This window comes from Dromaius novaehollandiae, chromosome 21 (assembly GCF_036370855.1).
Source record: "Dromaius novaehollandiae isolate bDroNov1 chromosome 21, bDroNov1.hap1, whole genome shotgun sequence".
NCBI lineage: Eukaryota > Metazoa > Chordata > Aves > Casuariiformes > Dromaiidae > Dromaius > Dromaius novaehollandiae.
Genome location: NC_088118.1, coordinates 8994783 through 9004286, shown reverse-complemented (window position 1 = coordinate 9004286; position 9504 = coordinate 8994783).

The following is a 9504-nucleotide window of genomic DNA, read 5'->3' as shown; positions in this document are numbered from 1 at the left end:
AGCAGCAGCTGAGGGAGCAGCTGGCCCTTGCTGCGGCCTGCCAATGTCAAAGCTCAAGTGAGAAAATGGGCCTGTACCTCTCAAGGTCAGTCTCCTGCCAAGAAACTAGGCATGCCCAAGATGAGGTCTTGTCCAACTCTTGCAGAGTTGTGCAAGTAGCTGCTGAACAAGGTGGCATGCACACAAGAAGGCAGTGGCGTATGTGCAAGGCCTCAGCAAACTCCTGCCGAGCTGCGAGGGGCGCTGAGTGCTAGCTTTAGTAGAGAGGCTGACTGCAGTAAACCAGGCCTATGCCAAGCCTTCCCAGTGCTGCTCAAGATGCTTGGAAATGGCAGCTTTCCTACAGACTCCAACTCCAGAAAGTGCTCCAGCCTTTGCACTTCCAGAGCCTTGCTAACCGCCATTTCCTCTCCTTGCTGCTATCAAGGAAAAAACAAACAAACAAAGAGACACCGAACTCTTGCTCCCAAAGGCTTTCTCAATCAGACAGGTGAACCTCCTCGTCTGTGCTTGGCCAGGTTGCTTGAGTCAACAGCTTCTCAATCGCTGGTCACCTGCATTGGCCTCGGAGACTTTCATGGGAATGCTGCCTTGCAGTTGCACCCCACTCAGGCAGCTAAGCCCACAGCTGGCTGTCCCCAAACTTTGTCTTGAAGAAGCCTGCTCCCAGTTTGGCAGTCAGAAATGGCTTGCTTCAGGAGCCTATTAAAGAGAGGAGGTTTAGAGGCCAGCCTTTTGGAAAATCCTAGGCACATGTGATTCAACCTGCACACGCCAACAGCTGGAAGGCCTGGCAGCAGCTGTCTCAGGGCATGGTCGTAGTGTTGACAGCCACAGGAGCCACTGTGTAAGCTTCCAGAGGTTGTGCTTCTGCTGAAGCCGTGTTGAGAAGAGAGAGCCCTTCTTTGCTGGACCTGCTGCTGTTCTGTGCCTGAAGAAGTCCGGCTAGGGCCCTGGCACCGATGCTGTGCGGCAGGGCGGAAGATGGGCCTGCACCCGTGGCCCGGGGCCACGCTCTGGTGCCCAGAACAACTGAGCTCGCCCCTCCCCTCCAACACGCCCACCTCCAGCTGCCAGCAGGTCACTGCTGCCCAGCTGCTGGCACTGTGCCCAGCTCTGCCAAGCTCCCCGGCTGCTGGTGGAGCTGCGAGAGAAGCCACTTGCCAATGCCAGCATGTGACTGGACTGCTGCCCTTTCTGCGGTGACAGGGACACCCTGGTGCACAGGGACACAGAGCAAGGGGCCCAGCAGGCTTTCCTGGCCACGCCCAGTGTGCAGCCAGGCAAGGAGAGGACCAGCTGCCCTGGCGTCCTGGGCACAGGGACTGCGTGAGGGCTGGCACCCCAGGGACCTTGTGCCATGCGCTGATGCTGGGCCAGCAGGCAGCTGGCAGGGGAGGCTGCGGCGGGGCCCCGGGGCCCCGATGTCACAGTGCTGTCCCCCGGCAACGCAGTCACAATGCCCCGCGGCAGCAGAAGAGGCGCAGCCTCCCGGGCCCCCTGCCAGAGCACAGAGCTGCCTGCAGCCAAGGGCTCTTGGGAGGCTCTCGGCAGGCTGTCCTTGGGCACGAACACACTCCTGCGAGGCCAGCAGGGCTATCGATGGCTACCGAGCAGGGCATTGTCGCAGCACATGCAGGAGCACCAGTGCCTGCACCTCAGCACACTGAACCATGGAAGCACCCAGCAGCTGCACCTCCACTTGGTATGGAGACCTCCTCCTGGCCTTCCTCTGACCATCCTTCCAGCCCTTGCTTTGCACCTTATCTGCCCGGCTTTGGTGCTGAGACCACTCACTGCTCTGCTTCGTGGGCTCGTCGAGTGCTTGTGTCTGCCGCTCCGCTCCCTAACACTGCCTCAACAGGGCCTGAAGAAAGCCAGGATGGAGAAGACAGGCATGGTGAGACCCTAGGATGCCTCTTGGCCAAGGAGAGTGAGAGAAGGGGCCTAGCAAAGAGAGGGGCACCACTCTGCAGCCTGCTCAGGCCACGAGGGAGACATGAGAGCCCCAAAGCACTGGTGATCTCTCTGGCCGCACTGGCCTGCACTTCCCACTGGCAAGAGACTGCAGGCAACCGAGTAGCCTGGTGCTGGCCCAACCACTTTCCCATGCAGTGCAACAAAGCTCTGCCTGCCTCTTGCTCCGCCCCTGCTGCCCTTGCTTCTCCCTTTGTGGTGGCCGTTGGTGTTGCATCGGGAGCTTTCTGAGGAGGCTGCATGAGCTTCAGCAGTGCTGAGACAAAGGCGTAGCTGTCCTGTGCTTTTGGGGTGGAGAAAACCCTGCCTTTGTGGAGCTCCCAGGTTGGCTGTGTTCTGCCTTGTGCTGGCTCCGGGGGTGCTGCTAGGTGTTTGGAGGTGTCCTCTGAAAGCTTGCCGTGACCTCAGGCATCTGGTGGTTGTCAGGCCCTCAAGGGGCATGGTGGAAATTGTCTTGGGGCTGCTCCATCTTGGGAGCTGTGGCAGCGGCATTTGCAGGAGAGGTCAGCGGGGAGGGCCATGCTGAGGTTGAAGTGTGCGGTGCTGTGTTGTGGTGCTAGTGCAGAGCTTGGAGGCAGTGCACTGCGCAGGGCTGGAGGAAGTCTGCTTGGGCGTTTGCAGGAGCTGTGCGGGATTTGACTGTGGAGCACTTCCTTCCTCCAGCTAACAGGAGGCAGACAAGGCAGCAAATCAGAGAGGCTGCCTGTGCCCGCGTGTCTCTCCAAATCCTGCTCTTGCAGCGTGCTTGCCTGCTGAGTGTCACGCAGGGCTATCATGCGCTTCCAGCTGCCCAGGCAGAGCTCCCTTCCACTGCTCTTCCCGAGAGGGAAACGCAGCTCTTCCATAGACTCCAAAAAGATAGCCGCCATCTCATTCTTTCTGAAGCCATTTCCTGGCCCTTGTTGCCACCACTGGAATGCAGGTTCCAGTGCCCAGGAATCTGCTGGCTCATTGCAGGTCTCAGTGTGGTGGCAGGAGTCAGCAATGGGTATTAGGATGCATGTGGTGAGGCAGTGTTGTGTGTATGCTTTCAGTCAAATGACCTAGAGCAGTTCTTGATGCTCGTGGCATGTGGCCACGACCTGGCCTGTGGCAACTGCCCTATGTGCAGCACCTTTCCTGGCCTGCTGAGCGCAGTGGCCCTCATTGCCTGACCTGTGACAGGAGAGAGGGCTCTTTGAAAGAGCCTCAGGAAATGGCTGCCTGGGATGAGGACTGCTGAGAGCCTGATGGAGATGGGAAGTCCGAGCTCCCTGGCAAAGCCTCGCAGAGCTGCTGGAAGTGGGAAGCAGGCGGCCCTTCCCCATCATGGCACCAATGTTCCCCCGAGGACAAGGGACTCTCGGAGGTGCCAGTTCTCCTTGCCTGTGCTTGGCGTCTCGCGCCAGTCTGTACCGGTGGCAGGTTGCAGCAGCACGGGCAGAGAAGAGGTTGCCTGCTGCTTGTGGACCGATAGCCTTCTTTCTTCAGAGGAAGTGCTTGCAGCCTGCTGGGACAAGGGCCTGTGCCAGCAAGGGCTTTTGCTGGGCAGCACCTACCTGGTGGGAGAGAGTGCTGCTGCAGTGGCCAGCACCTGCTCTCAGATTGGGCCTTTGGCTTGTCTGAGCCTCAGCAAGACTGCTGATGCTGTTCCTCTTCTGCCTGGGACGCCTCCAAAGACGGAGAGAGCAATCCCAAGGCACAGCAATGTTTTCACAGTGTTTTCCCTCTCCGGAAAGCGGAGGGAGGTCAGCATCTGCCAGCTGCAGGTCTCTTGGAAGCCCCATCAGCTGAGCGGACCCAAGGAGGTCAAGGCAAGCAGGCTTGAAGGCTTTCTTCCTGTCCTCGTGTTGTGCTGCTGGGCACTGCTGGCCTCTGCATGCCTGCTGTGAGCAATGGAAGGGACACCTCCCACCACTGTCAGCAGCCATTCCTCTGGGAGCGGAGACTGTGCCCAGGCTTTTCCTGATGGGAAGGCAAGAGGCTGAATCTCACAGCTGATTCAGCCCTTGTGTAGCCATTGGATCGTGGAAGAATTTCCATTGCAAGAGTTCTCTGCAGGTGCTCTGATCCAAGGCATGCTCCGAGCAGGCTCGGATTCCTAGCCGGATGTAACTGTGGTCCTTCAGAGACTGGACCAAGCCCTTGCTGGCATGAGAAGACCCCCACACACCTGGAGATGCCCAAGGGCACCAGGCCTTTCCAGCTGCAGATCAGTGGGAAAAGTGAACTTGAGGGCCTGCAAAGAACAAGGACATGCCTTCTCGGCAGCCAAAGACCCTTCCAAAGCTCCCCATGCAGATCTGCTTCGGTGCCAGATGCAGCAGTCAGGAAATGCAGGCGATGGGATGTGAGGATGTTCCAGGTGGTTCTCCTCAGTGTCATACCTCTCCGCCAACCCTCTGGAGCAGCCGGTGGTTTCCTGCAGGGCCCAGGAAAGACGTTTTTCCCCCAGCTCTGTTGGGTCAGTGGGTTGTTTTTTGGTTTTTGGGTTTTTTTGCTACTCTCTGGAGCCCCTAAGGTGGCTGCAGGTTGAGAGAGGAAAGGGGTGGGGCAGTGCTGGTGTCTTATGCCCTGGTGGGCGTGAGAAGCCTCCCAGGGCTGGCCGGCAGGCAGGCCTTGCTCACATGCCCAGGGAAGAGCCGATCGCCAGCTTTGGGGTCAGGAAGGAATTTTCCCCCAGGACACATTGGCAGCAGTGCCTGGGGGCTTTTCACCTTCCTCTGCAGCATTGAGCAGGGCCCATTGCCAAGGCTCCTCTGGGCCCTTGCAGGCCAGTGGCTGCCTGCTCTTGCAGCACCAAGACACCAGCTGTGCCCTGCAGCTCTCAGTCTCTGCCTGCCCTGGGGCAAGTTTGTCGCAGGAGCTCAGGGCCTGCCCTTGCTTCCACGTTCTTGGGGTGTTCTGGCTTGTACAAGACAGCACAGTGTGTTTGGAAAGGCTGCAGGCTGGAGGATCCATGAGGAGCTGCCCCTTGTCATCTATGCCTGCATGCACACAATAAAAGCAAAGTGCTGTTGTCCTCTCCTAGGTGTGCTGTTTGTGTTGCGCGTGTCCTGGCTGTGGCCTGAGAGCTTGCTGCTGCAGCTGCGCTGTCAGGTACCCTGCTGCCCACGGGGCTTGTCCTGCCGCGTGCCCTGGGGAGTTTGGAGGGTTGGCCTTTGCCCCAGCCCTTGCTGGGGGGGCGGTGGGTGTGTCTCAGCAGCCTGTGTCCAAGGCGTCTTCAGTGCCTGCCTCCTGGCTTGGGGTTAGAGTGGGCCAGGGAGGAGAGTGGCCGGAGCTCTCCTGTGGCAGGGCTTTCTCGGCCCTCACAGCAGAGGTGGCCTCACCTCCTGAAACAGATGGTGGCAGATGTGGCCACTGGCCCTGGAAAAGACACTCTGTGCCTCGCTGTCATCCCCTTCCTTTCCTTGTTAGCCTTTTCTCCAAGTGGCCACCACCTGGAAGCCTCACCACAGTCACTGCCTGCTTGCCCTCTCCTGCCCATCTCTTCTCGACCTCTACTGCCACCTCCTCCTCTTTCCCACTCCTAATGCCTGCACCTGCCTCCTCAGCCTGCCACAAACACACCTTCCGCTCCGTTGCTGCATCCTCCTCTGGTCTCCACATCTGCCAGACTTCTTACATAACCTCCTCCCCTTTCCTTGGGCATCATGCAGAGGCTGAGGGCCTTGCTGAGAATGGCCTGTGTGCTGGCTGACATCAAAAGAGCAACTCTGAACATGTGTGTCAGGAAAGGGCCCCAGGTGCTGAGAGGCAGCAGAAGAGCCCCTTTGCACCATTCCGTGGGCTCAGCAGAGCTGAGCTGCTGGCCTGCACACAGAGCTGGCCACCCCTGCTTTCTCCTGAGGCGAGTACAAGGAGCACTGTAGGAGCACTAGTCTTCTGCTCAGCTCCAGCCATGCCTGTGCCTGGCCATGGACACCTGGCCCATGGCCAGACCTCTTGGCGTGACCCGGGACCTACCTGCTGATCACTGGGCTGTGTCTGACCCTAGGCACCCTCGTCAGACCTCATGCTGACCTTGACCCGGGGATTGGTTTCCCAGCTTGACCTTGCACCTGTCTCATCCCCACGAGCACGCCTGAGGATCTGGACTCTTGCTTGAAGCGAGCTGCCATCTCTGGGCCTGCCTTGCTCACCTCATGTGGCTACTGTGGGATGGGGCCCTGGCTGGGGACGTTGCTGCCATGGCAGCCGTGGGACTGTGTTTGGCTCCCAGCTCCCAGCAGCAGCTGAGGGAGCAGCTGGCCCTTGCTGCGGCCTGCCAATGTCAAAGCTCAAGTGAGAAAATGGGCCTGTACCTCTCAAGGTCAGTCTCCTGCCAAGAAACTAGGCAAGCCCAAGACGAGGTCTTGTCCAACTCTTGCAGAGTTGTGCAAGTAGCTGCTGAACAAGGTGGCATGCACACAAGAAGGCAGTGGCGTATGTGCAAGGCCTCAGCAAACTCCTGCCGAGCTGCGAGGGGCGCTGAGTGCTAGCTTTAGTAGAGAGGCTGACTGCAGTAAACCAGGCCTATGCCAAGCCTTCCCAGTGCTGCTCAAGATGCTTGGAAATGGCAGCTTTCCTACAGACTCCAACTCCAGAAAGTGCTCCAGCCTTTGCACTTCCAGAGCCTTGCTAACCGCCATTTCCTCTCCTTGCTGCTATCAAGGAAAAAACAAACAAACAAAGAGACACCGAACTGTTGCTCCCAAAGGCTTTCTCAATCAGACAGGTGAACCTCCTCGTCTGTGCTTGGCCAGGTTGCTTGAGTCAACAGCTTCTCAATCGCTGGTCACCTGCATTGGCCTCGGAGACTTGCATGGGAATGCTGCCTTGCAGTTGCACCCCACTCAGGCAGCTAAGCCCACAGCTGGCTGTCGCCAAACTTTGTCTTGAAGAAGCCTGCTCCCAGTTTGGCAGTCAGAAATGGCTTGCTTCAGGAGCCTATTAAAGAGAGGAGGTTTAGAGGCCAGCCTTTTGGAAAATCCTAGGCACATGTGATTCAACCTGCACATGCCAACAGCTGGAAGGCCTGGCAGCAGCTGTCTCAGGGCATGGTCGTAGTGTTGACAGCCACAGGAGCCACTGTGTAAGCTTCCAGAGGTTGTGCTTCTGCTGAAGCCATGTTGAGAAGAGAGAGCCCTTCTTTGCTGGACCTGCTGCTGTTCTGTGCCTGAAGAAGTCCGGCTAGGGCCCTGGCACTGATGCTGTGCGGCAGGGCGGAAGATGGGCCTGCACCCGTGGCCCGGGGCCACGCTCTGGTGCCCAGAACAACTGAGCTCGCCCCTCCCCTCCAACACGCCCACCTCCAGCTGCCAGCAGGTCACTGCTGCCCAGCTGCTGGCACTGTGCCCAGCTCTGCCAAGCTCCCCGGCTGCTGGTGGAGCTGCGAGAGAAGCCACTTGCCAATGCCAGCATGTGACTGGACTGCTGCCCTTTCTGCGGTGACAGGGACACCCTGGTGCACAGGGACACAGAGCAAGGGGCCCAGCAGGCTTTCCTGGCCACGCCCAGTGTGCAGCCAGGCAAGGAGAGGACCAGCTGCCCTGGCGTCCTGGGCACAGGGACTGCGTGAGGGCTGGCACCCCAGGGACCTTGTGCCATGCGCTGATGCTGGGCCAGCAGGCAGCTGGCAGGGGAGGCTGCGGCGGGGCCCCGGGGCCCCGATGTCACAGTGCTGTCCCCCGGCAACGCAGTCACAATGCCCCGCGGCAGCAGAAGAGGCGCAGCCTCCCGGGCCCCCTGCCAGAGCACAGAGCTGCCTGCAGCCAAGGGCTCTTGGGAGGCTCTCGGCAGGCTGTCCTTGGGCACGAACACACTCCTGCGAGGCCAGCAGGGCTATCGATGGCTACCGAGCAGGGCATTGTCGCAGCACATGCAGGAGCACCAGTGCCTGCACCTCAGCACACTGAACCATGGAAGCACCCAGCAGCTGCACCTCCACTTGGTATGGAGACCTCCTCCTGGCCTTCCTCTGACCATCCTTCCAGCCCTTGCTTTGCACCTTATCTGCCCGGCTTTGGTGCTGAGACCACTCACTGCTCTGCTTCGTGGGCTCGTCGAGTGCTTGTGTCTGCCGCTCCGCTCCCTAACACTGCCTCAACAGGGCCTGAAGAAAGCCAGGATGGAGAAGACAGGCATGGTGAGACCCTAGGATGCCTCTTGGCCAAGGAGAGTGAGAGAAGGGGCCTAGCAAAGAGAGGGGCACCACTCTGCAGCCTGCTCAGGCCACGAGGGAGACATGAGAGCCCCAAAGCACTGGTGATCTCTCTGGCCGCACTGGCCTGCACGTCCCACTGGCAAGAGACTGCAGGCAACCGAGTAGCCTGGTGCTGGCCCAACCACTTTCCCATGCAGTGCAACAAAGCTCTGCCTGCCTTTTGCTCCGCCCCTGCTGCCCTTGCTTCTCCCTTTGTGGTGGCCGTTGGTGTTGCATCGGGAGCTTTCTGAGGAGGCTGCATGAGCTTCAGCAGTGCTGAAACAATAGCGAAGCTGTCCTGTGCTTTTGGGGTGGAGAAAACCCTGCCTTTGTGGAGCTCCCAGGTTGGCTGTGTTCTGCCTTGTGCTGGCTCCGGGGGTGCTGCTAGGTGTTTGGAGGTGTCCTCTGAAAGCTTGCTGTGACCTCAGGCATCTGGTGGTTGTCAGGCCCTCAAGGGGCATGGTGGAAATTGTCTTGGGGCTGCTCCATCTTGGGAGCTGTGGCAGCGGCATTTGCAGGAGAGGTCAGCGGGGAGGGCCATGCTGAGGTTGAAGTGTGCGGTGCTGTGTTGTGGTGCTAGTGCAGAGCTTGGAGGCAGTGCACTGCGCAGGGCTGGAGGAAGTCTGCTTGGGCGTTTGCAGGAGCTGTGCGGGATTTGACTGTGGAGCACTTCCTTCCTCCAGCTAACAGGAGGCAGACAAGGCAGCAAATCAGAGAGGCTGCCTGTGCCCGCGTGTCTCTCCAAATCCTGCTCTTGCAGTGTGCTTGCCTGCTGAGTGTCACGCAGGGCTATCATGCGCTTCCAGCTGCCCAGGGAGAGCTCCCTTCCACTGCTCTTCCCGAGAGGGAAACGCAGCTCTTCCGTAGACTCCAAAAAGATAGCCGCCATCTCATTCTTTCTGAAGCCATTTCCTGGCCCTTGTTGCCACCACTGGAATGCAGGTTCCAGTGCCCAGGAATCTGCTGGCTCATTGCAGGTCTCAGTGTGGTGGCAGGAGTCAGCAATGGGTATTAGGATGCATGTGGTGAGGCAGTGTTGTGTGTATGCTTTCAGTCAAATGACCTAGAGCAGCTCTTGATGCTCGTGGCATGTGGCCACGACCTGGCCTGTGGCAACTGCCCTATGTGCAGCACCTTTGCTGGCCTGCTGAGCGCAGTGACCCTCAGTGCCTGACCTGTGACAGGAGAGAGGGCTCTTTGAAAGAGCCTCAGGAAATGGCTGCCTGGGATGAGGACTGCTGAGAGCCTGATGGAGATGGGAAGTCCGAGCTCCCTGGCAAAGCCTCGCAGAGCTGCTGGAAGTGGGAAGCAGGCGGCCCTTCCCCATCATGGCACCAATGTTCCCCCGAGGACAAGGGACTCTC